This window comes from Candoia aspera, chromosome 8 (genome assembly GCF_035149785.1).
Source record: "Candoia aspera isolate rCanAsp1 chromosome 8, rCanAsp1.hap2, whole genome shotgun sequence".
NCBI lineage: Eukaryota > Metazoa > Chordata > Lepidosauria > Squamata > Boidae > Candoia > Candoia aspera.
Genome location: NC_086160.1, coordinates 73757612 through 73784912, shown reverse-complemented (window position 1 = coordinate 73784912; position 27301 = coordinate 73757612). Strand labels below are relative to the sequence as shown.

The 27301-nt window shown below is 40.3% G+C and overlaps 1 protein-coding gene across 2 annotated transcripts in view; it reads right to left on the bottom strand.

Annotated features, from left to right (window-relative positions):
* The window catches only part of PTPRA (protein tyrosine phosphatase receptor type A), a 95867-nt gene extending 70954 nt beyond the window's left edge, over window positions 1-24913 (bottom strand). For both annotated transcript variants that reach the window (XM_063310353.1, XM_063310354.1), the window contains exon 1: window positions 24849-24913. The gene's annotated coding sequence lies outside the window, so the exon portion shown is untranslated. The remainder of the gene's footprint in view (window positions 1-24848) is intronic.
* Between the last annotated feature and the right edge of the window lie 2388 nt (window positions 24914-27301).

Genomic DNA, 27301 nt, shown 5'->3' with positions numbered 1-27301 from the left:
CTTCCCTATTGACTTTCTGGGGAAGTTGGCAGGGAAGGTTCCAAATGGAGATCATGTGATTGTGGGGCACTGCTACCAAGCTTAAGTGCAAATTGGTTGCCAAGCACCCAGATCATGATCATGTGTCTGTGGGGATGCTGGGACAGCTGGAACTCCAAGGACCAGTCATAACCACCCTTTGTTCAGTGCCGTCTTAACTTCGAATGGTTGCTGAACAAATGGTCATAGGTTGAGGATTACCTGTACAGCCAAATGGAAGACCAATTCCATTACACAAATCAAACAAAAAACTGAAGGGACTCAATCCCATCCTGTCCCAAGGCCTGGGAGAACAACCAAGTGTTTAACAGTTTTCAGAAAGCCTTAAGGTGGGAGCAATATGGATGCCTGGGGGGATGTCATTCCAGAGGGCAGGGGCCACTCTTGAGAAGGCATGCTTCCTGGATCCCATAATACGACATTGTCTGCTTGGAAGGTGCCACAGCACACCCATTCCATCTGACCTCACCGGATGGGGAGAAACTTATGAAGACAAGTGGTCCCTCAAGTGGCCAGGCAATATGCTATGATGAGTTTTATAGGTGATAACCAGGACCTTGAATTGCATCTGGAAGCTGACTGGTAACCAGTGCAGCTCATGAAGCAGCAGGGACACGTGCACACAGCACAACGTTCCCATTGCTGCCTATGCCGCTTCATTCCGGACCAGCTGTAGCTTCCAGATGGTCTTCAAGGGCAGCCCCATATACAGCACGTTACATTAATCCAATTGTGAAGTGACCAAGGTGTGAGTGATTGTCTGAAGGGGCTCCTAGTCCAGGAATAGGTGCAACCAGACAGCCTTGTGCAAAGCCCCTCTTGCTCTTCAAGGGCCCTCAGACTGCGCACCAGTCTCATATGGGCAAGTACAACCTCACTGAAGACTAAAGATGAAATAACCCCAAAACTGGGAGAACCAAACAAACAGAACCACTCAGTCTTGTCAAAATTAAGCCTGAATTTGTTCCTCCCTATCTAGACCTACACAGTGCACTTGGTCACCTTGGAGTTGAGATGTGTAATGGTGTATAACCAGCATACTGATGATATTTAACCCAAACTGATGGATGACCTCACCCAGTGGTTTCATGTAGATGTTAAACAAAGAGAGGAGAAAGTGTTGAGTCCTGCAGCACCCCACAAGTGAGGGCCTAGATATGGAAAGATAAGAGAGGACAAAGGATAAAAGTAAGGATGGAACTGACTTGGTCTCCATTTTTGAAGACAAGACTAGAACTAATAGTTCTACTTTGCCAGAAAACAGATTGTGGTACATTGATAAATATCAATTATTTAACATTTAAATAATACTCCAAAGCAGATTTTGGTTAATACACAGAAAGTTCTCCAACACTACAAGCTGTTCAACAGTGTGACAGATTTACTTTGGAGGTGGTAAGTGATCCTTTCCTGGAGACATTTCAAGAGAAACATAAAGAATGCTTTAGTGACAAAATTCATGCACTGAGCAGAGAAGTGGTTGGAAATAATGGCCTCCAAGATTACATTTCCATTACAAAATTCTATGCTCTTATGGGAAATAAACCACTATAGAGTTTTAAGATGTATGGGTGTTGACATCCAAAATTCCCAGAAGATCTCAGATTGGGTTTCGTTGATGATGACAATCCCGATAATCAGTCTGGTGGTATAAACCCATTATTGAATGAATGAATGAATGAATGAATGAATGAATGAATGAGAAGACTATTTGCCTGCTAAGATGATACTCAAGTGCGTTGTGAATCCATTCATACCTCTTGTTCATCTGAAAAGCATCAATGTGAACTGTTTTTCTTAGGAACATATGCTACATTTCTTTTTTTTAAAAATCTTTCACCAGGCATATATTATATTTCTGCTTTTTATTTGCTACCTCTGAACTATAGCTCTGGAGCATGAAAAGTCCATCATATTTCAAAATGTTTGTCAGACAAGATTGTTAGTCTTGGCATAGTCAGCCTTTCTTTTGGACATTTGATAACTATTAAATATTATTACTTGGAATCCTATTTTTATTATACCTTATACATGAATGAAGACAGACTACTGTTTCCTGTAACCGATCCTGCATTTTAGATTCTTAACTAGCAGGACAAGATAAAAAGTTCTCCAGTGGAAAAGTTGTCTAACATTCCCCGTACAAAAGTAAGTTGGGTTGGTTGTAACCAGGATCAAAATCCTCAAGGAAAGCAATTCAAACAAGTATGAGCAATTTTCTGGGTTCACAATAATTGGAGAACTGGACATGAGCATTAAAAAAAAAGTTGCCAAATTTCTTTCTTATTAATATTATACACATACACACTTTTTCTTTCTCTTTAAAACTCTTATATTTTTTAATTTTGGAGCTGGAGAGGACTCCTGAGAAGATCATGGACAGCTAAGAAAACAAACAAATGGATCATGAAACAAATCAACCCAAAGATGATTTGGGGCACAAATGACCAGGCTCAAATTATCCTACTTTGGACACATTCTGCAAAGACTCAGCTGTCTTGAGAAGGCTCTGATGCTGGGAAAGGTGGAAGGAAAGAGAAGAGGATGATAGGCAGTAAGGTGGATGGACTCAAGTACAGAGGTGATGAGCCCACCCTTGGAAGATCTGAAGGACCAGGCTGAGGACAGATTCTTCTGGAGAAAATCCATCTATATGGTTACTAAGAGTTGACACCACCTTGATGGCACATAATCAATCACTCTTTATATAACTGCAGACACAGATAAGGGTGAACACGAATCAACATGTTTTTAACTAAAGGCTGAAGTTTATCTGGTATTCCTAATATGTCCTAATACTCTTTCAGAAATTGACATATTAAGTGCGTAATAGGGATAGTAACTGAACATTATCAAGCAAATTACATAGGCAACAGGAAGAGAGGCACAGCCCAAGACTATTTTGATCCATGTCATTTAGGAGGATATATGGATCATTAAAATTAACTACCCCACGAAGTTTTTAATATTACTTTTGCATCATAGGAAAAAAAATATGTATTTCAACAGGCTGCTCACTGTTGTTTTGTTATAATCAGGTAACAAAATTCCATTTCCAATTTCTGAGTCAAATTAAAGCAGAGAAATAGCACTGATGAAATTTCTTCCCGGTTTACATCATTTTTGATTTCCTGCTGGAAAGCTGAAAATGTAAATATTTTCCCATGGAAAAAAGTTTCCTGTACATGGAAAAATGAGTTTATTTTCCAGTCATTTGAGCTTTTCTGTGGACTATCTGCGGTTTATATGAAATTTTGAAGTGATTACTTCAAAAAGTTCAATTGTTTAAATATAAATCAAAGCAATAGTTTAGGGCTGCAAATTAATTATAAGGAAACTGTGACAAAGGTAGTAACTTTCCATCCACACTGCAATCTGAATAGTCCAGTGTTTCTCAACCTTGGCAACTTTAAGATGTGTGGACTTCAACTCCCAGAATTCCCCAGCCAGCATGAAGTCCACGCATGCTGGCTGGGGAATTCTGGGAGTTGAAGTCCACACATCTTAAAGTTGCCAAGGTTGAGAAACAGTGGTATAGTCCCTCACAAGATAAAGTTATTTTCCTGACTAAAGCTTGAAGCCCAGAAAAAAAATTAAAAAGGGGAAAAATCAGTGACTTTACAATTTCACCAAGTTTTCGGAGGATCCACAAATTATCCAGATACCTATTCTAGTGCTTATATTTTGACGCTTGCAGGGTCAAAATGATGGAGGCCACATAAAAGCATTTGCAGCAAACGAATAAATAAAATTTGAAAATGAGAGAATTTTCCAAAAAGGAATCCTCCCTATCAAAGAACAGTTGGGGAGCTTCTCCCAAGATCTCCAAATGGGGCCATGTCAGCTCCAAGTGGGAAAGCAAACCCCTCTTCTCATGAACATATTAAAAATAGTTTCCTTTGTAATGTTAAGAGGTAGAGAGCACTTATCCTGAGAAGCAGCTCCTTGTCCGAATGCAGCGAAGGACTTTCATGTGAGTCATTATGGTCAATTTAGAACAAACTGCAGTAAATATTCATTGACTGATGAGTATACCTGACCCTTTCATCTATAAAATATTGCCTAGATCAATTTTTTTCCATTTTTTTGTTTAACTAAACCAAGCCAAAGAGAATGGGCAACCTGTTTTAACACAATCCCTCAATTAGCCAGAAGAGTACTCTTAACTATGTGTGTATCGCAAGCATAGTTTGCAATTAAAAACAAAAAAGACAGTAAGAGTTGAACTTGATGCCTAGTGACTACAACATCTGTGCAGGTTCTTGGCTGCATTACGGAAGGGGTTTGCCAATACCTATTCCCAGAGCTTTTTTTTTTTTTTTTTTTACTTCTCAGTCTAGCCAACAACCTTGGAATTCCCAGGCTGTCCCCCATCCAAGTCTTAACTACAGCCAACCCTGTTTAACTTCCAAGATCAGCCAAGGTCAAGTAGATGCTGCCAACTGCTGAGATGTGGTCCTTTTTACTGGGCCTTAGAAGAACTGCAAACGTTTTGGGACTCAGCTATTTCCGAAAGGCCTCTGGTTGGTGTCCCAACCAATGACTGATTTGCAGTCCAAGCCAATTTCTTCAATCATGATGGAACCTGAAGTGACCCAAACTGGGTTCCCTCATTTCACTGGGCTAGGCTATGCTAGGTGTCACTTAGATCTTTTGGACCAGGGGTCTCCAACCCCCAGTCCGTGGACTGGTACCGGTCCGTGGCCTGTTAGGAACCAGGCTGCACAGCAGGAGGTGAATGGTGGGCAAGCGAGCGAATTTACAGCCTGAGTGTTTACAGCCGCTCCCCATCGCTCGTGTCACTGCCTGAGCTCCGCCTACTGTCAGAGAAAGCAAGCCCATTGGCTGTTCTCTCCAAACAGCGCGAAGAAAAAAGAATAAAAGGTCGGGAAAAAGAGGAAGCGCTTGAATCATCCCAAAACCATCCCCCCTCCCAGTCCGTGGAAAAATTGTCTTCCACGAAACCGGTCCCTGGTGCCAAAAAGGTTGGGAACTGCTGTTTTAGACTACAAACATATAACCTAAAAAAAAAAAGAGTCTTTTGGTAGTTGTACTTCAAAATATCTGGAAGATATCTGGTCCCTGCCCTGCCTCCATCCATTGTATGGAGGGATGGCTAGGACAATACATTGTCCATTGTCAGCACTGTTTGGGGATATTTCTACTTCATTCAGGTAGACCAACTACAAGTGTGAATGCACCTGAAATTTGGCACATTGCGTTGCTTTGACTCAGCATGTCAGAAACACACATCTGTATATGACACCAGAGAAACTGTCAAAGATATATAAAGGTACTTCTAATTACTATTGGAAATGTGAAAAATGTGAAGGGAAATATCATCATGCATGGTGGACTTGGGAAAAGGCAAAAAGTTATTGGACACAAATACATATGGTGATGCAGAGGGTTTTTAAAAATTTATATTGAGATGAAACCAGAATTTTTCTCATTAGGACTTATGGATAGTCAACTAGAAAGGCTCATGGACTATTTGTTTATATGAGGTAACTGCAGCAAGGCTATTATATGCACCAAGATGGAAGAACACAGAAATACCCATAATGGAGGAATGGATTGTGAAGATGGCTGAGTGTGCAGAAATGGTTAAATTGACTTGCCTGGTTAAGGAGGGAACTGCAATTCTTTTTCTAAAAGACTGGAAACCCTTTCTTAACCTTTTGCTGAAAATGGGTAAAAATGATTGGGGATTTGGGGATTTATTAATTTAAAAGGTTTGTTTATGGGAAGAAGGGAACCATGGTATGTACTTTGGGAGGGTGGAGATGGTAATAGCTATTTTGTAACTGCTGCAAAGAAGATCAGAAGTCGCTTCTTTAAATATCTCTCCTTCTTTCCCTTTTTTCTTTCTTTTGTCAACTTTCCCTTTTTCTTTTATTCATATTTCTTTCTTTTTTCTACTTTTCCTTCTAGGTTTCGTCGTTTTTTAATCTCATGTAGAATGTTCGTTTAATAAAAATTACATTTTTTTAAAAAAAGAAATACACATCTGTGTGGTCCCAATGAAAATCATTCTTCTCTTCATTAACACTGCAACATCATCCACTGAATAGATATTTCAGTCCCATAAAGATTCTTCAAGTTTTTGGTACAATAAAGTTTACTCACAAGTACATTTTTCAGGAAAGATATAACATTAAACACCCAGCCTGGATAAATCCACATTCTGTTGTTGTTGTTGTTGTTGTTGTCATGATACTTCCTTCACACAGGCATACAAACACACACAGCTGCTTATGAATCTTTGCTTACTTGGGAAAGAAATGCATTCTGAGACTTATTTTTAATGATCATATATATATTCTGACACTTCTAAGAATGGTAACCCTAAAAATTATAGCATTATGTCATAACAACTCCATGATGGAGGTTCCACTGAAATGGCAACTGATCTGAAATTGCCCAACGAATGTAAACACAATTAATTATAACATGCTGGCTCTAAAAACAGCCTACAATGGCAGGATGTAATACTGTTTACTGTAACATGAGTGAGCCACATAAACTAAGTTTGGCAACTATTGCAATAATCTACCCAAATAAACCTCTTTTGATTTGTCATTACCAGTAAATCAGCAGAACAAATATGAGAGAGAGATCGCCTTCAACAAATATTCCAGGGGTGCTTACAAAACTATAATTAAAAACAAACGAAAAAATGCAAGTGGAACAAAACAATGAAAAAAATACACCAGAACATAAGAAGTCCAAGGAAGTTCAGTGTCCATTTTTCGTTCCACAAAGATGCAAAAGAATTGGAAGAATAATGGTCCAACAGGAAAAGAGAGAATGTGCATATGCACCACTGTATAAATTTCTCAGAATTATAAACACATTTGATAATAGATTTATTGGTCTCGGACCTGCCATAGGGCTCTTGAGTTATTTTACTGTACTAGACTGACAAGAAAGCAAGAATGCTTGATTTTTATCTTGGTCACGATTCTCTGTCTCCTTTCTTCCTCATTTCACCTTCTTCATTCTCTCTGCCCTGCAAAAATACTATTTGTTTCTAAAATGTTAATCTCTTAGGACTCTATACCATACAACTGATGGAGTTGATTATGATTCATCAAAATATATTTGATGAGCCATCTGCAAGACGGCATTTTCTTAAATTTAAATGTCCTGACCTGTCTTATGGCATCTGGAAATACACAGAACATACATGTTGTGGTCCACCCCCTCACTTTCCATTCCCAGCTGGAAGTACAGGGCAACCAGTAAACTATTCCACAAGTCACTATTTTAGGAAAAAGGATGGGAGTTATTGACATTAGCCAAGGCAAAACATAGCTACGTGATATGATGGCTTCTAAAACTACCTCCCCAACAGATCTCATTCGACAGGAGATCATTTGGAAGGTTCCTCTTAATGTTTCCTCTCCCTTTCTCCAGCCTGTTCCTCCTATCTTCTCCAGAACTATTCAACTCTTCCTCCTCTTTTAGTCTGCAAAGGAAATCCCACTGGCACATAATGTACAGAAGCCACAAGTATGCTCTGAACCAGTACATGATTTTCTGCCAGAGAGAATCAGGGCCGTTGGCTCCTGATCATTTTGGCTCTGATTTACTGACAAGGAGAGAGAATTGTGCATTAAAAATATCATTATCTTGGAAATGGGCAGTTTGAGACAGAAAAATAAAGAGGGGGAAAAGAGATTAAACCTAAAATATTTGATCGCTTCTTTTTAGCATTCAACTTTTGTTGGCACTGTCACATTTCGGGTCAAGCATGACAATAAATCTCTATTCTTCAATAACCTAAATCCCTCATTTAGGATAAGCTGATAAAGCAACTTATCTAGTATTATCAAGTCCTTGAAGTTCCTGCTGTTATCAAGAACTTCAAGGACTTGAAAATGGTAGATTGGTTGTACTATTGCAGAAATGAAGGAAATCATATAAAGAGCTGCCTACTGCAGAATGCAAAACCAAACATACGTGTATGTCAACCCCAGGGTTTAAATTCCAAATTGTTTCTTCCCATCCTTCTGGTTAATGGACTCTGGGCTGTATTACCAGCCATGCAATTGGAAAGCATCTGCTCAGACTAGTTGGAGGGCACATCACCAAGTCTAAAGTTCACCCCTATCTTTTTAAGATGGAGGCTAACTTTGCAGCCATTAAACTCAACCACGTCCACATCTCCAAGTCTGCAAAGGGGTAGGAAAAATGCACAACAGTATTGTCTTAAGTCAGTTTTACAAGTATCAAGACTTTTTAAACATAAATATTCAGCTTCCTGCCATTTTCCTTAACAAATATCTGTGGGTAATGCCCGATGATTCTAAGGAGGACTGCAGGATTTTATGACATGTCCACTACTGAGAAGCAGAAATATCACCTGTTTTATTCATTTGAGAACTTCTCATGGTTTTCCAGCAGGAAAAGATACCCCTTCACTCCATAATAGCAACAATAATAAGGAAGAAGATCCCCACCTCTAGATTAAAGTCACATCTATTGTCAGGTCTAATGTAAGTAATCTTTTATTATTCTTCTAAACATTCTTTCTCTTCCTTGGACCGGCCAGAACAGGGTTTCTCAACGAGGGTTCCGTGGCACCCTAGGGTTCTGCGAGAGGTCACTAGGGGTTCCCTGGGAGATCATGATTTATTTAAAGAATTGTTTCAAATTCGGGCAACTTCACTTTAAAGAGATAAGTTTCATTCTTTATTTTTAGTTTAAGAACACCGTTAATGCAAATATACAGGCCTACCCATGAAACGAATATCATAATTTTGTAACTTCTGGCCTATATTTGAGCCTGAATGTGCAGGGGTTCCCCGAGGCCCAAAAAGTATTTCAAGGGTTCCTCCAGGGTCAAAGAAGTTGAGAAAGGCTGGACCAGAGTCTTCTTTTCAAGCTGTCTCATTTGATTTTTCTCCAGAGAACTGTGCAAAACCCCCAATCAGCCAGTTTCTACCACTGGTAGCCAAGCACTTTTATTCTTCTTGTGAAGACATATTGGATGAATTATTTCAAAAAATCTTTGTAAACAACATCTGCCCATGTTCATGTCAGGAAGCAATACTGTAATCCAGTATAGTCATGGGCTCAAGTCCCAAGCACTTAAAATTTTTGAGGAGGTCAGTCACTGTCTTGTAAGCAAGTCTGCAAATATGCTAAACTTCTTTAGGGCCCTGGGACTATTCATAGTTACAATTCAGCTACAATTCAAGAAGAATTCAGCTTCTTGAGAAACCTCAGGACCTTTCATTACTCAAGCTTTTCTGGTGATGGTTAAAAGCACATAAGCATCATTTGCTGTGATGTTTGTAGTCAAAGAGACAACTGAATAAGCTTTTACTACTTGGATAATTCTTAAAGCTGTTGCCTCTTCTATGACTAGAAAGCCAGATTATGGCAATGGGAGTGGAATTATAGAATAGAATTCAACTTTCTTTGGTAGAGAACTCTAAATCTATTTTGGTGGCGTTCCATACTGCAGTTGAGTCATCACTTAAGACTGACATAAAACACAGCACAGGATCAGGATGCCTACATTAAATTTTCATATCTTAATCAGAATGGGTCTGCATACTCTCTAGTTGTGATTACTAGAAAAGCAGCTGGGCCTAATTTCTGATCACTCTCCTAGTGCTAAGCTCTTAAATGGATTTTCTGGTTATTTGAAATTTTCAGAAAGCAAACATGAATTCTTCGGACCTGCCTAAACTTCTTAAAATGAATGGTCACATCCTAGTTTCTCCCAATGGAGAATCTACATGACTTGATAGAGAGTGTTCTTGTCTCTTTTATGTGCAGAGAATTAAAACCCTGATCAATTAATATTGCTTCTGAGTTCTTTACAGCCTCTACTCTTTAGGAATTATTTGTGTCACAAAATAACTCTCAACAGAAGTAGGTCCTGAAAAGAGAGAACAGTTACAGGACAGGACAAAAGGTCTTTGAATGAAGATTTACGGGAACGTCACAGTTCTAGATGGAGCGTCAACATCTAGAGATCTGGGTTGAGCCAGGAGTCATGCATAATAAAGGAATGGAAATGGGGGCCATCCTCAAGCATAGCTCCAGATGTTGCATCCAGCTGTGATTTCTGAGTTTCAATCACCACTGACCATGTCTGCACAATTATGTTTCTTGGGGGTCTTTTCACAATGCACCCTCCTCATGACTATGGACAGTCCTAATTTAAGCTTAAGAGAGGCCCATCTGTAACCGACGTTTGTGATAAGAGAGACAATTAATAAAAAAAATATTCCCAAACTTTCAAATTTTATCTGAAGTCCTTTCATGTGTAACGACAGCATTCTCTATGTAAACTAGCCACATACTATAAACGACTGTACCATGTTCTCTCCCTCACAGAAAGTTCTGTACAGGAGGCCCTTAATCAAATGTAAAGATATCAACCCTTCACTGATGATACTTAATGGTGGAAGGTAGCCACAACCAGAAGCAAGAAACCTGAATCACAGACCTTGGTCTATGCAGAAGGGCTTCCGAGTCCATTTCACATTAACAAACTTGAAAAACCGCACAGAAATTATAAGAATATTTGGACCTACTGTTATGAAGAAAGAGATGGGGAATCTACCTGGGGCTGGAGAGCAAAGAGGTACAGAGATGATGAAGGGAAGGAAGAGTATCTGCCTTGCCCCTCTAATTTAGCTTATTGCCATGTTGTCATTTACACTAAGTATCATGAGCTGGTCTTGCTAAGGGCAACCATGGCTGTATCAGGTGGTTTTCTGGCTTCATGGAATTTGAAGCATGAAGAACAGCCATGTGACGAAGATTATGTGGCAAGGCACAACTTTTTTAAGCACAAAGCCATGGGGACGGAACACCGGTCAGAATTGATTTTGTATGGCGTAGCAGAACACAATATATAAATACACTTTTATTTATATATATATAAATAAAAGTGTATAGAATATAGGACATTGGGGTGCAGTGTAGACTAGCCTCCTCGTGGTGCAGCCTGGGCAATGGGACTTGTCATGGCTAATGAGTCCACATATTTTGGCTGCTGGACCTCACAAGGGTTTCCCAGCAAGAAGCAGCAGCATGAACACCCGTCAGAATCAGAGATCACTATTACAGTATGTCTGTCCACGTACCTCTTATTCATATATGTATTAAGGAGTTTCCTTATGGGGAGAAAAGGGGAGAGGTATCTCAACTGCCAATGAAATGCTTTGCGGGAGGAGAACAGTGTTGTCTATGGTAGCCAAAAGTCAGGAGGAATCTAGTTAGCAGCTTTTCAGACTAAAAGGTAGACACTTCAGATGCACAGAACAGTTAAACTGATGAGGATTAAACTGAGCCTCATCCCAATTTAAATTCTTATCCTCACCTCAATTTAAACCCTGCATCAGTCTAGACCACTGTTTTTCAACCTTGGCAACTTTAAGCTGTGTGGACTTCAACTCCCAGAATTCCCCAGGCAGTCAATGGCTTTGCAATTCTCCAACTTGTTTACATACATTTATTTTTTTAATTGTCTTCCTTTTGTTTGTTACAGGTTACTTTCCTGGAAAGTAAACACATTTTTTGTTCCACCTTAACTGTCTAACCGGGGGACAGCTCCTTTGTTGAGTTTCTCAGCCTCAGAAATTAACCAAGTTGGGCCTGTTTAGGCCTTGGATGGAAGACTACCAATAAAGGAAGAATGGTAACAGGAGTTTTCGGCTCACCAATTAAGTAATAACATACTCAAAGAATGAGGAGATAAGCCCTTAAGTTTGCAGAGAACTTGGACTGCAAGCTTTAAATAAATCCTCCATACACTAAGGACCTCTTCTGCTCTCTCAGTGAATATGAGTATAAAAGGGGAGCATTTCTCATGAAAAAGAATCTTTTTGAATAAACTGGAATTGTCTACACATGGGTTACTTAATATCTTTTTCTAAGGATCCTGCACTGAAGTAAGAAAATACCGCCAACAACCAGAAAAATCCAACCTCACTCTGAAAGAAAATGGCAACCATTTCCAGAAAAAATTCAGAGTATGTCCACAAAGTCACCAGGAGATCGGCTTGGAGATGTTACCATTACTAACTTAATTACTATAGTGCAAGAGACTTTAATTTGTTATATTTTTTTTAATTTGTTCAATTGTTTCCGATTCTCGGAGATTGCCTGGACAAGTCCTTGCAGTTTTCTTGACAAGGTTATTTGTAAGTGGTTTGCCATTCCCTGCTTCCTAGGGCTGAGAGAGAGTGACTGGCCTAAGGTCACCTAACTGGCTTCGTGCCTAAGGTGGGACTAGAACTCCCAGTTTCTAGTCTCCTGGTTTCTAGCCCAGTGCCTTAACCACTACACCAAACTGGTTCATACCTATACACCCTTGTAAATACACACACACACAGAGTGAGAAATCCAGCACATTCCCATATTTCTTCAAGTGTCTTTACCATGTTCATATGCAAATGTTATTTTCTCCCTCTGCTTGAAGACGTATCTTAAGCAGAGATTATAAAGATGACATTATTTTGTAACAGCACGGAGAAGGAACAATTCAGTCTGTCAAGTTCTAGCATTTTATGCCTACAAAAAGATGCCTGAAAGCATATGGCTTACTCAAGTTAAAATCTCAGAAACGAGTGATATGGCAAAAGATTCAGCTGATAAGGTGAAACATCCATTTCTTCAAGCACTGTATTTTGGATGAAACCAAAACTATGCACACTAAGGTCAAAAATACAGAAGCTTATCCCATTTGTTTGATGATGCTGATCACCTGGTATTTTCTTAGCACAGAATTTGAATTGCCTGGGTACAGAACTCAGGGGGAAAAGTCCAAACATTACAAATGAGGCAGCAATGTAGAATGTGGTTTCCCCAACAAGCAAAGGCAATTTCCTCTTAAGCTGAATTTTTTTGGTTTGATACTAAAAGCTTGTCATGACTACCTCGAATACATCGAGACTGCAGAAAAGATAGCGTAGATGATCTTCTGAGTAGAACTGAAGCGGCTTTTAAAAATCAAGATGTCAGGCATGGTCTGATCATTATCCATTCAGGATCCTTGGTCTTTGCACACCGTTTGGTGACCCCAGGAGTACAAAGAGAGCAGCTGGCTGGAGGAAACAGGTGGATACCAATGCTGCCTGGGCACATCACTCACAGCCATTCAATCCTTTTCCTGTCTTCAAGGGTAAAATCCTTGAAATTACACCAGGACTCTACAGCTATACTGGCTTACTACAGTCCTCCAGACACAATGTGAAACCTTAGACTTGACTTAGTTAGCCCATTCTTACATTCCATGGTAATCCAAAGGCACCACAACTACTATCGCCCTGTATGATCCATGTGGCGCACTACATGTACTATTGACACTGTGGGACTTGGACTGAGAAGACCCAGATTCAAGTCTCCATTCAGCCTCAGATGACTTTGGGCCAGTCGCTCCCTCTTTCAGCCTACCCTGCCTCACAGGTTGCACTGCAGGAAGTCCATCCTACGTGCCACATAGAGTTCTTAGGGAAAAGGTACAGTAGAAACGCAGTAAAATAAGTAAGAATGACAAACTTCTCCTTAGTCCTCTGCTATGAAGTTTCTCAGCAGTCTCTCTCTGTTATTCCAGGCCTTATCTTTGCTGCAACCACTAAAAGCCATTAAAGAGGATTTGTTCACTGAATTGAGCTCGGCCTTGAAGGCTAAGGTCTATTTTATACTGCCAGAAATTGAAATAAATTATGGTGACATAAAACACAACAAATAAAGTAATGCATCAAACAGTTCCTTAAGTTAGTTGCATCAAGTTAAGACCAGCATTCCCCAAATTGATGTCCTTCATATCCCTCAAAATCATCTCCAAGATCTCTCCCAAACAGCTCCAAGAATTCCTAGTCAATATGAGCAAAAGTCAGGCTGGGGTTCTGAGAATTAAAGTTCCATCTGGAAAAGCATTTTGACATTTGTTCAGCCTCCCCCCAAAAGCAAAAGCAAGCTAATAAGACTGAGAGGCACAAGCAGGCTTTAAAATTCTCTGAAATATATACAGATTTCAGAAAACCTAGCATCACATTCAAGAGCAAGAATTTTTCTTCTTCTAGCAAAATCTATCTGCTCCTCTGAGTAAGTTAGCCCAAAGTGGTAAGCTACTACACCGTTGTGGTGTAGAGGCAGAAAAGAAGGAATCCACATTTCCCATTGGGGCCAACAACCTTTTAAATACTTCCATTGTGTTCTGATAGAAAAAAAATAAAGGAGAAATTGTCTCTTCCATATGACCCCAAAATTAGTCATGGATGGTGGATGGAGAGAGCCTGGGAAGGTCATAACTCTCAAAAGAGAAGTTCCATTTAATAAGCAGCTACTTTTGGATTGCTGGGCCAGGAAGTCTTCAGTGGCAAAATTAACTCGCTCCCCACAAAGCAATGTGCTCTAGAAAGTCTCAAAAGAGAAATAACCAAGAACTGACACGTGGTAGATGCTGGGACAAAATCAGACAAAGATAAATGGTATATCTGCCGAAAGAACTAGAGCAGGTCGTAATAACTAAGTGGGCACAGGACACCCATTCATACTTGCTGGTATCGGGATGTAGTTAAGCAAATTGTTTGGAGACTTGAATAACCATTTTTCGGTGTTGGTTTTAAGTGTATCACTTCTATTCCCTCATCCCTATTTCCCAAGTAGTTCTCCTCCCCATAATCCCTTGCAAGGAAGGCTGGAGAGAAATCAGGTGAACTTCACATGGCTGATAGGACTTCAGACTTCTATAAGGAGAAGAGGGAAGAAGATACAAATAAGGAAGAACACTGTGGAAAAAATAAAAAAAAAGTGTGGGGGGTGGGGTGAAGAGTCCTGGATGAAAAGATGAGCTCCGCAAAGCAAATAGCATTATATGGAAATTTTTCTTGCGCCCTAGGGAAGCCTTCTCCAAACTGGGAGGGATTATTTTAAATTTATGCTTTTGATATTACAAATAATTGTTTTTGACGTTCCTTAACAAAGTTCATTCAACATACACTGGGTTGGTTAGAAATGATTGCATCAGTGAGGCTTTTCCTTGGTCACTCTTGCAGAAGAGCATGTGGATTTATTCTGTATAGCATCTGAGGGTAGAATAAGAACCAACAGGCTAGCTTCACAGAGGGAGATCCAAATCTGAAATAAAAAGGAATTTCCTGACTATGAGAGCTATGAAGCAGTGGAACAGCCTGACTCTCAAAGTCATGGGAACTCCATCACTGGAGGTTTCCAAACAAAGGTTGGACAGCCACTCATCTGGGACCTTCTGAGGATTCCTGCCCTGGGCAAGGAGTTAGACTAGAGCAGTCTTTCTCAACCTTTTGACCCTGGAGGAACCCTTGAAATATTTTTCAGGCCCTGGGGAACCCCTGCACATTCAGGCTCAAAGATAGGCCAGAAGTTTCAAAAGTGTATTTGTTTCATGTGGATGCCTGTATATATGCATTAACCATGTTCTTAAACTAAAAATAAAGAAACTTACCTCTTTAATGTGAAGTTGCCCAAATAAATCGTGATCTCCCAGGGAATTCCTAGTGACCTCTTGCGGAACCCTAGGGTGCCACCAAACCCTGGTTGAGAAACCCTTGTCTAGAGTTGACTAGAACAGAGTTTTTCAAACTGTGTTCCTTGAAATCCTAGGATTATGCAAGAGATTACAACGATGGGGAGGAGTCCACTCAAACAGCCAATTTTCTATCACTAGACTTTTGCCTCTTGATCAGAGGTTCGGGGGGGATAAACAAACAAACAAACAAACAAACATGTTCTGTAGCCTCAACAATTTCAAAAACTTTCAGATTAGAAGACCTCCAATGTCCCTTCCCACCCTATGATTCTATGAGATCAAGCATGATACTAGATGCAGTTTTGTCTAACCTAGTAAGACATTCTGCTACATCAGGCTGTTTCATACATTTCCTCTGAACTTTCTCAAACTGACTGCTGTCAAAGACAGGATGTTCGGCTGGAAGGATCATAGTTTTGACCCATGAGATCCAGTTCTATTTCTGACCTTGTTCCATTGTCTGGGAGCTACGCACTTCCCTTCTTATTCTTCCATTCCCCACCCCCAGATCTTCACACGTCCAGAAGGTTTGATCAGCAATTCTGACACACAGCACAAGTGTGTCAGGAAGCTGAATCCCAAAGCCACCGTCCTTCTGATTTTCTGAAGTCTCCCCTGGGTTTCCAAATTAAATGATGATTTTTATGCTATACCCACAGCATCAAGCTATACTCCAGTCCTATAAAATGAAAGGAAAATTTTCATTTAAGACAGTCCATAAAAGCTTGCTTACTTTTTCCGAAGGAGTTAGTATTTTATAATCACCTGGAAGTGATGTACTGTCAACCCTACAACTCAAAAACATCACATTTTAAGAGTATTTCCCAAATGACTCCTGCTTTTAAGAATGGCATGAAGTAATTAAGTACTAATACACCGTCACCGTTTCTGCATATTTTAAAAATTATATCTATTATGCGTAGCCTCCCATTCACATTCAACCGCTGAGTGTGAAACTTAACTTAGGGCAAGTTCCCCCAATGCAAAATGAAGACTCCTGATCGGCAGGTCTTTAAATCAAGATCACTTCAGGAAAACTAGCTAATGCTCTTAAGTCTTGCAAACCCTAAAGCTGAAAAAAACGTGTGCTGGTTCTGATTCATTTGTTTGTTGTTTATTCGTTTAGTCGCTTCCGACTCTTCGTGACTTCATGGACCAGCCCACGCCAGAGCCTCCTGTCGGTCGTCAACACCCCCAGCTCCCCCAGGGACGAGTCCGTCACCTCCAGAATATCATCCATCCATCTTGCCCTTGGTCGGCCCCTCTTCCTTTTGCCTTCCACTCTCCCTAGCATCAGCATCTTCTCCAGGGTGTCCTGTCTTCTCATGATGTGGCCAAAGTATTTCAGTTTTGCCTTTCATATCATTCCCTCAAGTGAGCAGTCTGGCTTTATTTCCTGGAGGATGGACTGGTTTGATCTTCTGGCAGTCCAAGGCACTCTCAGAATTTTCCTCCAACACCACAGTTCAAAAGTATCGATCTTCCTTCTCTCAGCCTTCCTTATGGTCCAGCTCTCGCAGCCATATGTTACTACGGGGAACACCATTGCTTTAACTATGCGGACCTTTGTTGTCAGTGTGATGTCTCTGCTCTTAACTATTTTATCGAGATTTGTCATTGCTCTTCTCCCAAGGATTTGATTTCTTTTAGAAAACATGTATTAGAGATTGTGCTGTCTTTTCCATAGGGCAGTTTTTGCATTCAAGCCCTGCACAATCTATCATAATCTCTGAACAAGCCTCTTCCTTTTGAAAGGAATGCATCACTCTAATTCCAGACATTCACAGTGAGCCTCCATGACAAGCCGCTGTGTCACACAGAAAACTATTCTTTTCCAGCCTGTTTGCAAGTTTGGTTAGTGCCCCAGTTAAAATGAGTCAGTTGGCACACCAGATGCCGGTCCTGATGACCAATTCTCTTTCAGTTTCCATACACTGCCTCTGTAAACTATTTCCCTGCAGGCTTCGGTGCACAAGGATAAAAAAAAGAAGTCTTAGGAAAATGGATTTCCTGTGCATTCTATCCAGAAGATCTGACTTCTTTAGTGAAGTGAATTCTCCACTTTTGCCTGGGAACCCTACTGAATCTAGAGGGAGGGTGCCCAGATTAAGGACTGCTGCTTTGAACTCAAGTCCATTTCGTCCTCCTTTAAAACAGGACTGAAATCACATACAAGATGGCCAGAATTTGCCCATAGGAAGTGTGTGCATGCTTTCTTGATTGATTTTGGTTTAGGTGCCACCTGATTCCAAAACAATTCTAGGTTTTAAGTGATAAAAATAACCATAGCCTGGCTTGTTAGCCATAATGTAGATTTTCCCTGCAGAACAATCACAGAATCCTAGCATTACAGAGTTGGAAGGGATCACAAGGATCATCTAGTCCAACCCTCTGGAATGTACAGGAAAAACCATGTGAACTATCCATAAGCGATGGCTGTCCAGCCTATGCTTGTAAACCTCCATAGGTAGAAAACCCACAAGCTCCACAGTAGACTGTTCCACTCTTGTACAGATCTTACCGTCAGGAACTTTATCCTCACATTTCCACACAATCTAGGTAGCTGCAACTTATACCTATTTTTCAGCCCTACTTTTGGTGGCCATGGGAAACAGTTCCTGAGTATCTCCCCTGTAGCTTCTCTATATGCACCTGCACATGGCTATCAAGTCTTCCCTGTCTTCTTTTCATCAGACCGAAGAGCCGAAATCAACAAACTCACTACAGGGAGTGAGCATAGGCAGTTTACAAGGGATTAGATCCAGAGCTGGCCAGATGTGAAGTCCTACTTGGTGGAGAAAATGGGCAGCTACCAAAGGCTCCTTGTTAGAGGAAGCCACCTGGGGGGGAAAGCAAGCTGCACCCACACTTTTATATTCCCTCAGACCCCACAGGACTGCACACACTTTCAGGATGTCCACCAACTCTCTAGGACAGATTTTCAGGGACCCAGGGATAACCAGGGACATCCCATGAAAATGATCTTCCCTGTCTTGGTGCCTAAGGAATCATGTGGTTCATGGATTTCTACTCTGTGTAACTCCAAAGCCAGTCCAAACAGGGCAAAGCTTTCATGATTTCCCATAAGAGGAGGAAAACTTAGGAAATCCATAGATGCTAATCACATCACCAGCAGTAATTCCATAATTACTAAGAGTTGCTGGGATTTGGATGGCATATACATTTAGATGATGGTGATGAAGATGAAGATGATGATTTGGGGAAAGAGTGTAGAGAGCAGGGGGGAAACTCTTGTCTAACAAGCTGCTACTAAAAATGCACAATTGTATTCAACCTTGTTACTGTATTTTCACCAACTAGAACAAGACACACGGGACCAGTTACGCCAGTTTTGAACTCTAACAGAACTGCCCTTGGAAATGGACGGATAGCCAAAGTGCTGTTTTTCATCTGCAACGTTCAAAATACCTTGAAAACAAAACATATGCTCTGCCCCAAGCTTGCTGGATTTTATGATTTTTCTTGCTCCAGATATTTATTTTATTTATTTGTCGCATTTATACCCCACTACAGTCCAACAATGCTGAGTGGCTTGCATGATATACAATGCAGAAAAATATTATCCATGGTACAGTTAAAAATACTAATAAAATAATAAGCAGAAACCTTGTCTTATGTGGGTTCTATCTCAGCCTCTTCTCTCCCTCCCACACCTAAAAATGCAACCACGCATGGAGAGAGGACACCCTGTAGGCATTGCCCCTACAGACTGGGGTGGTGATATGAAGGTATCATCAACTTACTGATGATCCCGCATCCCAAATGGTCAGATGACTCTCCTAGAGGTTTCCTACAGGTGCTAAAGAGTAGGGACAGACCCCTGTGACACCCCACATTTCAGAGGCCATCAGGCCAACATCGTATCTCCCACAACCACCTGGTGGAGCGAAACTACCCACACGAAGGAGCAGGGCCACAGTAAAACAGTACCTTTTATTCCAACCTGCCTATCTCGATAATATCGAAAGCCACCACTCTCTCTATAAAGAGCAGGAGAGGTGCACTACCGCCATCCAAGTCCTGAGACAGGCCATCCAAGAGAACAAACGATGCTCTCTTAAGTCCCATATCCGGGACTGAACCTTACCGAGAAAGGATTCCAGATAATCTACTTCTTCTAGGGTGCTTCAAAGTTGGTCTGCCACTTTGTCTCAACAACCTTCCCCGCTCAAAAAAAAAAAAGGGTGGGGTGGGGTGTTGGACAATAATTACCTAAAACCACTGGATCTTGCAAAAAAGGCACTGACAATTCTGCAGATGTCGGTGGCTTCCTCTTCACATGCTCCTTGCAAAAGCTAGACTGGGCAGGGGTTTTAAAGAGGTCGTCTTAGACAGGACCCAGCCTCCTTCCTCAGAGTTCATGATGAACAGATGTCCCAGATAACATGGTAAGATGATGCTTCAGCCACCACCAAAGACTCTACCTGTCTGAAGTCAAGAATTTGGTGAATCTCCAGACGACACAAGGAGGGGTCTTCCTTAAAAACAAACATGGTGTCCTAACAGCCAGGAACCACGCTGAGACAAGGAACTGGTCTCTAATATTTATTGCTAGTACTTAACAGGAATCCTAACAAACTGAAGAAGCGTGGGAAAACCCAGACATATAACCCCCAAGGGTTAAGGCGGTCCCGATCTGTGTCTCTTTGAATGGCTGAACAGTTCCTCAGTGCTACGCATGCGCTTGACAGCCTGGATGGGAGCCCCCTGCTCGCCATCCTCACTCATGACACATGGCATCTACCGCTTTGCTTCCTGCGCCAATTTAAATCATCTTGGGGGAAGGCTAGAAGCCACGTGCATGTGGCAATGTTTAGAAAGGCACAGCTACTTCATATTTGGTTCTTTTCCCAGGAAAAATTTGGCTTGGACCCTCTTGTTATCGCATAAATCTGTATTTAATTCATCAGCTTCACTGTCTCCTTCGCATGCTTGGTGCCCAATGACAGACACGATATCCTGAAATGTCAGCCCTAGCATACCTGCTCCGCCTTCTGAAAACTGACAGGCCATGATGCTTAAACTGCATGATAGTTATTAATTTACCGTAATAATTAATTTAATTATATTATTAATATAATATAGTCCTCTCATACAGATTCTTCTGCTCCATAGGACTGGAGGCCAACGTGAGGTAACTGAGAAATGAAATTACTTGCATAGCTAGAGAGAGGTGCAAAGAAGCACACTTTTTGCAAAAACCCCTCCCCTCGAAGAATATAAAATTGCGGAGGGAAGAGCGAAAGAACAATGCTCTGTTCCAGGGTGGTTGCAATTTAGTTTAGGCTGGGATTATGCGGGGTGATATACACCCTTGTTTTCTCCTAAGAAGGAGGAAATTAAGATATAGGCGGGGACTGGAGATTCACTGTCTTGCTCATGCACTTATGTGCAGAGAGAGATCACAAAGGAAAATAGCACGAGGAAGCTGAGGCACAGCATGAACGCAGCTAGCATTCCTTGGTCTGTCTTCCTGGCTCATCCAAGCATCAAACTCAGGAAGCTATGGGGAGGCAGCTGCCTAACTTACATCTGCCTATGCTCAATGCATTTTCTTGTAAATTAAAAATCCTGGGTGGTTGTAATGCCTGGTTAAGCAGCGCCTATCTGTTTAGGAAAAGGATACAAGGAAAGAGGCAGGAAACATCCTGCAAGGGAGGCTTGAAGGCATGCAGATTGCAAATTGCTCCATCACTGGTTTGCAATTGAACTAGGTTCCCCAGGACAGCTGTTCCGTAAGAACCCTCTCCAAAGTTCTCAGCATTCCAGATATGGCTAGTAGCCCTGAAACAATATCTTCAGATTTGAGGGTTTCCAAGCAATTCTCACATCTCAAAGTTATTCTGTAAATCTGGAACGGTGCACTCAAGATAGAGCATCAGAAAATCCAAAAGTGTTCTTAATCAGCTTGTCTCCTTTAATTCTATTTTAAGAGCATTTCAACAGGGATCTACACTGTCAATGAGTCTGGAAAGTTAGTCCAGCAAGATAGAAGGAAATGCCCAATATTTAAATAAAGGCTTCAAATATTTATCGGGAAAACTGAAGACAGAACTCACATAGCTTGGAAAATGTGGCCCCCACATGACACTACAGGACAGAATTAAAACATTAAGCAGCAATTATGCGTTTCCAGATAGTCAGGATGGAAAAGGATAAGGCAAAGATTCCTTGGAATGTCACTGGAAAAGGGGAGAACAGCCTTCCAAATCAAAGCCAAGGAGCTTGTTAAAGCTACACAGAACTGACCAGAAATGACAACTATTTGCTGCTCTTATGCATTCTTTACTGAACCTCAAAAACAATTCTTTGTCCAACTCTTCCCGACTGCTAGGAAAGGTAGTTAAGATTAAAGCAAGCCATTATTTATTCAAGCAGATGGATTCCTTCTGAACTCCTGCTGGGCTTTAGTCTCTCCCACCCAGCCAGGGCTCTGTGGCCTCCCCATTCCTTGCATGTTCACAGGCTGCATGCACAACAGGCCCATGCACCTGAGGAGCCAGATATTTTCTCTACTCAAAAAGGTCTGCAATACTACAAGATTAATCCCGTTCATGCTTACTTTCTGCAAACGTACATATTATCAGCTTGCTTTTCTGCAGCAGCCCAAACCACTCCTTTGCAAAAATACCGACATGATAGAATCTTTCCAAAATCTGATGCCATCTGCTTCTTTCAAGGGAGAATTCAGCTGATGAAGCTGAGTTGCAGTTGTTAGAACTGTAAATTTTTGCCTTACGTACTAATCTAACTTTTTAATTTTATTTTATTTGTTATTCAAATTTTGTTACCGCCCATCTCCCCCAAGAGGGACTTCATGCGCTGAACACTATGATGTGCGTTTACACAAACACATCCTGGTGAACTTAGGATAATACTGCATGTATCTGATTAACCAAACTGTGTTCCCAACAAGAGACATCCTGGGCTTTCAATTGCCATCCCATCAAATTATTTCTGCTGCCCCAAGTTGGGGCACCTCCCTGGAAATGGCCAGCTTATCAGGTACAAACAATGAATTCCACAATATCACAGCCAAACTTTGCAGCTAGGATTAGGACACCTAATCATACCTGGAATGATAAACAAGGTGGGAAAAGCATGCAGAGCATGGTTTTTGCAATCCTTTCTAACCTCTTAAACAGCAGCGGTCATAGGATGCATCCAAGTTGTTTTCTGCTTAACAAGGTAACTTGTGTGTCTGTGTGTGTTTGTGCAGAATGTCTTTGCATGTTTGTGCATTTGTGCACACTGGGAAACACAGGGCTGGCTGCATACACTCATCTGACCAAAAAGGAGGGAGTGGGATTAAAATGGAGAAGTCACCAGCATTCTGAGCCACTGCCCACTGCCCCACGCAGAGGATGCCTTGGGGACTTTTTTTTTTTTTTCCTTTGCAGCCCCTGACCAAATCCAGCCCATTTTCAAACTCAAACTTTATTTTGTTGGCTTCTCCCATCATACCAAATTGGGTCCCATTCTGTTTTGTTTTGGGAGAGTTACCCAGTTGATGGACAGGCTGGGTGAACCATTCTACCGGTTGACAAGACTAAAAATGGTCTCAGGCTGAGCTAGAACTGGATCCACTGAGTTCACGAAAGTGTGCCCTGACGACCAGCAGTGTAGGCAGGGATCTTTTCCAAGAGCCAATGATTGTATCTGAGTCTCTTCTACATGAGAAGTTTGTCTCCTATTACAGAGTTACAGATTTTCCTACCATCGAGGCTGGCTCCACACTCACATCATTTAGAAAAACTTCAAAGTGGAAGTGGACTGTTAGGGTACTCAGTAACTAAGCAGACCCTAGCACTGCTGAAATACTTGTATGAAAATTGCTGCTGTTACCACAAACTCCATGAGAATAACCCCACACAGAGAAGCTGAGGGCTGCATACAGGAAGAGGCTCTTGAGAGATGCCTGCATTACAACCATTTATTTGGGGCTATTACCATTTTTATCATAATGGATGCAGAAGAACCACTCAATGCAGTTGCTTCCCCTAGACTGGTTTTGGAACAATTCTTAAAAGATTTTGGAACAGTGAACGTACATTGAGACAAAGTACAGCCAGCCAACATCTTTCCGTAGCCACCAGACTGAATGAGGTCAAAGATTATTGTCTGGTGGGGTAAAACAGTGCCTTATTTAAGCCCTTAAAATCCCCAGCCTCCTTTAGAACTGACAAATACAGATCCTTCCCCTGCTTCTGACGTCAAGACTCTAAATCACTTGTGGGTCCGTGTCCACAGCTAGCCTACAGTTTGATATGGCCATAAGTAACTGGAGCAAGAATTTTCCATCACCCCAGTGGGAGTTCCTCTGTTCCTGCATCTCTTTTTGGAAATCTATAGTACGTTGCATCCCGGTAAATGGCTATTTAGGAAACGCATTTTGTGTCAGAGGAAATGAAAGACAGCTGCATTCTTATGAACAGGTTTGCATTAAAAAATTAAAAAAGGAACTGCAATTGCTGGAGTGTCTGTGATCTATTAGGGTTTTAACTGATAACTCATATTCTCATTAACCCAACAGGAAAATTCCAGTGGGAGAACTTTTTGTGCATGGGACCCAAACTCTTAAGATTTCAAGGTTGCAAAATGACGACTTTTTGAAGCTCTGGCAGGTTCATCCTTGTAAGGCAAGCGGACAATGCCGTATTCACTTCCTTTTCTTAAAAGATGTTTATGCGCTAAAGTATTATATTACATCCTTGATCATTTCCTAGGGAAAAATATGGGATTAATATCTACTGACTTCCTGCCCAAAGTGACTTCATTTAATCTGACCAAGAACAAGAACAACAATCACACAACTGTAATTTGAAGACCACAGTTTAAAATCAAGAAGTATTACTGGAGAGAGAAAGAGGGAGAAAAACTCCATCCTTTTTTTTTTTAATGCATTTAAAATGAAACAACAATGATAATAATATAATTATTTTATTATAATAATTATTTAATGTTTGTATTATTTGAATTGTTTTTATTTTTTAAATTTAGTTCACTGTCCAGTCACTTGGTGAGATGGACTGCCAATCAAATCAAATCAAATCAAATCAAATCAAATCATAATGAAAATCATAATGAAAATCATAATGAAAATCCACATGCCTGCTTTATTACCCATCTTCCATTACTGAATAACTACACTTTTAAGCACCTGGGAAGTCAGTTTCACACAATGTTGTCTCTGAACCAGGCTGCAGGAAAGCTTGGAGAATGATTAGTCTTGCGTTTGACTGCTTACCCTGTATCCTTGGTAAACCCTCTCTCTCGAGGATAATTCCGTGGAAGTCAAATCTTCAAATCAGTAGGCTGCAAATAAAACAGCAAAATTTGTTTTTACTTTGATGGTTCTGTAATAAGGCACAAAAAAAAAAGTGGCTTCTTGATTCAATGGAGAATTGGTCAGAGGCTTGGATTTATTCTGTCGTGCCCTTAGCAGATCCAGCAAAAGAAGCGGAGCAAATATTGCTATACTCTGGAGTTCTCAAACTGTGAATTGTGACACCTTGGAGGCTCATGAACAACTTACAAGGTGGATCACAATTTATTCTTTCCTCTATCTATCTATCTAGGCTCAACAGGGAGAAATGTCCAGAGTGCTAAAAGCAATATTGCTTTCCCTGCACAGACTTGCCAAAATGGGCTTCTGCTTTGCCTGGGCAGGCAAACTGGGGAGCAAAATTTGAAACATGTTTTGAGAGAGTGCTAAACCTTTGGGTCTGGCCTTGTGTCAAAACCTTCCCCAAACTCAGTATGCTGAGACCAGGAATTCTTAACCGTTTTGCGCCAGGGATCCCTTGGGGTGTGGTGAAACCTACAGACCCCTTCTCAGAAAAAGTCTTTAAACACATAAATTAAAATACATAGATATTGTATTATAACATAAATCATTGATGCTCAAACACAGTAATCTGCATGTATGCATATAAAAACAAGATGTAATACAGAAATATGAGCGCTTCTTTATTAATCCATTAAATCAATTACAAGACATCTTTTTAGGACGAAATCTGCCCCTACTACCAATGTACACAAGAAGTTTTCTTTCTTCTTTCTTGACATGGGTATAAGCCATAATTAAAGTTTTCTTCTTGACTTTCTCCTCTCAGGTAAGTGATTTAAGACACTAGTCATGGGTGAACTTACTGAGAATTTTTAAAAATCTTTATTTGTTTTTGCATCATTTTTGTAGTTTCAGAGGCCCCCCTACAATCTAAAGTTTTAGTATTGATATTAAGAATTTTTATAGAGATATTAGTGCTTTAATTTTATTTATATACAGTATATATTTGAATATACTTATATTTTATATTTTAAAATTATATTTTAATTTTAGTGCTTTAATTTTATACATTGTACTAGCAATCCTAGCTTTTAAGTTATCATTTATCGCATATAAGTTTTAGTGGAATTATTGAAATGGACATAATTTTCCTGGTCTATGAGTGAAAAAAAGTTTTGTTGTTGTTTGTTGTTGTTTAGGATATAATAATGTTAGACAGTGAGATTTATTTAAGTTAACAAACATTTTGGGAGTCCAGAGGCCACAAATTACTTTGTGGCCTATATACATTATTGAATGAAAAAACACATTTCATCCAAGTTCATGAACCCCTGGAAATCTATCCACAGACCCCCTTGGAGGTCCTCAAGTTAAGAACCTCTGGCTTAGAGATGATTTCCTGCTGGCTAATGACTTCTGGTGTGGTGATACAGTATATGTGTAAGCTTTGGCTTGTTTGCAGAAGCACTTGTACTTGTGAAATTCAATATTTTTACCCTTCATTTTATGTCTGCAGCCTTTCAAAATGGAAAAGGTTTTGCTGTGTGGTAAGAGAGAATCAAAAGAGGAGTAATCTACAGGTAGATCTGATAAAAGTCAAGAAAGGATGATGAAAGTTACACATCTTTTACACATCCTGGTGAGATGGGCAGCTACATAAATTTGAAAAATCAATCAATCTTGTAATAAATGCTGTATTAAATTCTTGCCCTGCCTAAAAGCCAAAAAGCCATCTAATTCATGAAGGGTGGAGGTGGGGGGGTCACCCAAATTCATTTATCATGTTAGGGGGTTGCAGGATCACACAGTTTGAGAATGCTTGAGTTAAATGTATCTAAATTTATATCCAACTCAAAAAGCTAACTTCATCCAAATCATAAAAAGGGCCTAATATAAAATCTTCAATAATACATAGCTTTAACTTTAAAATCAATGATCTTTCAACTGATCCTTCCATTTGAATAATTAAAGGTCAATTAATATCAATTAACTATTCCCAATGAATGAGAGCTTTTCACCAGAAGGATCTTATATTTATATTTATAATGATAGTCTGTATCGTAATTTATGTTTTATGGTTTTAATTTGTTTATTTTGTTATAAACCGCCCAGAGTCCCCCTTTGGGGGAGATGGGCAGTGACAGAAATTTGAAATATAAATAAATAAATTAACAAGCTAACAAGCTAACAGTTGTATGTTCAGAAATCTCCTTCTAGGTATATGAAATATGCCCAGAAGAGTATTATTATGAATAAAACAATAAATCATTTGATTCACTGATGTCAGGCATGCAGGTCCAAACTTAGAACCTTTAAACAATTCAATGATATGTATTAATAAGTTTAGTAAATATTATATTGTAGTAATTGTCCAAACAAGGAGGGGGATATATCAGTGTTCACACCCTTTG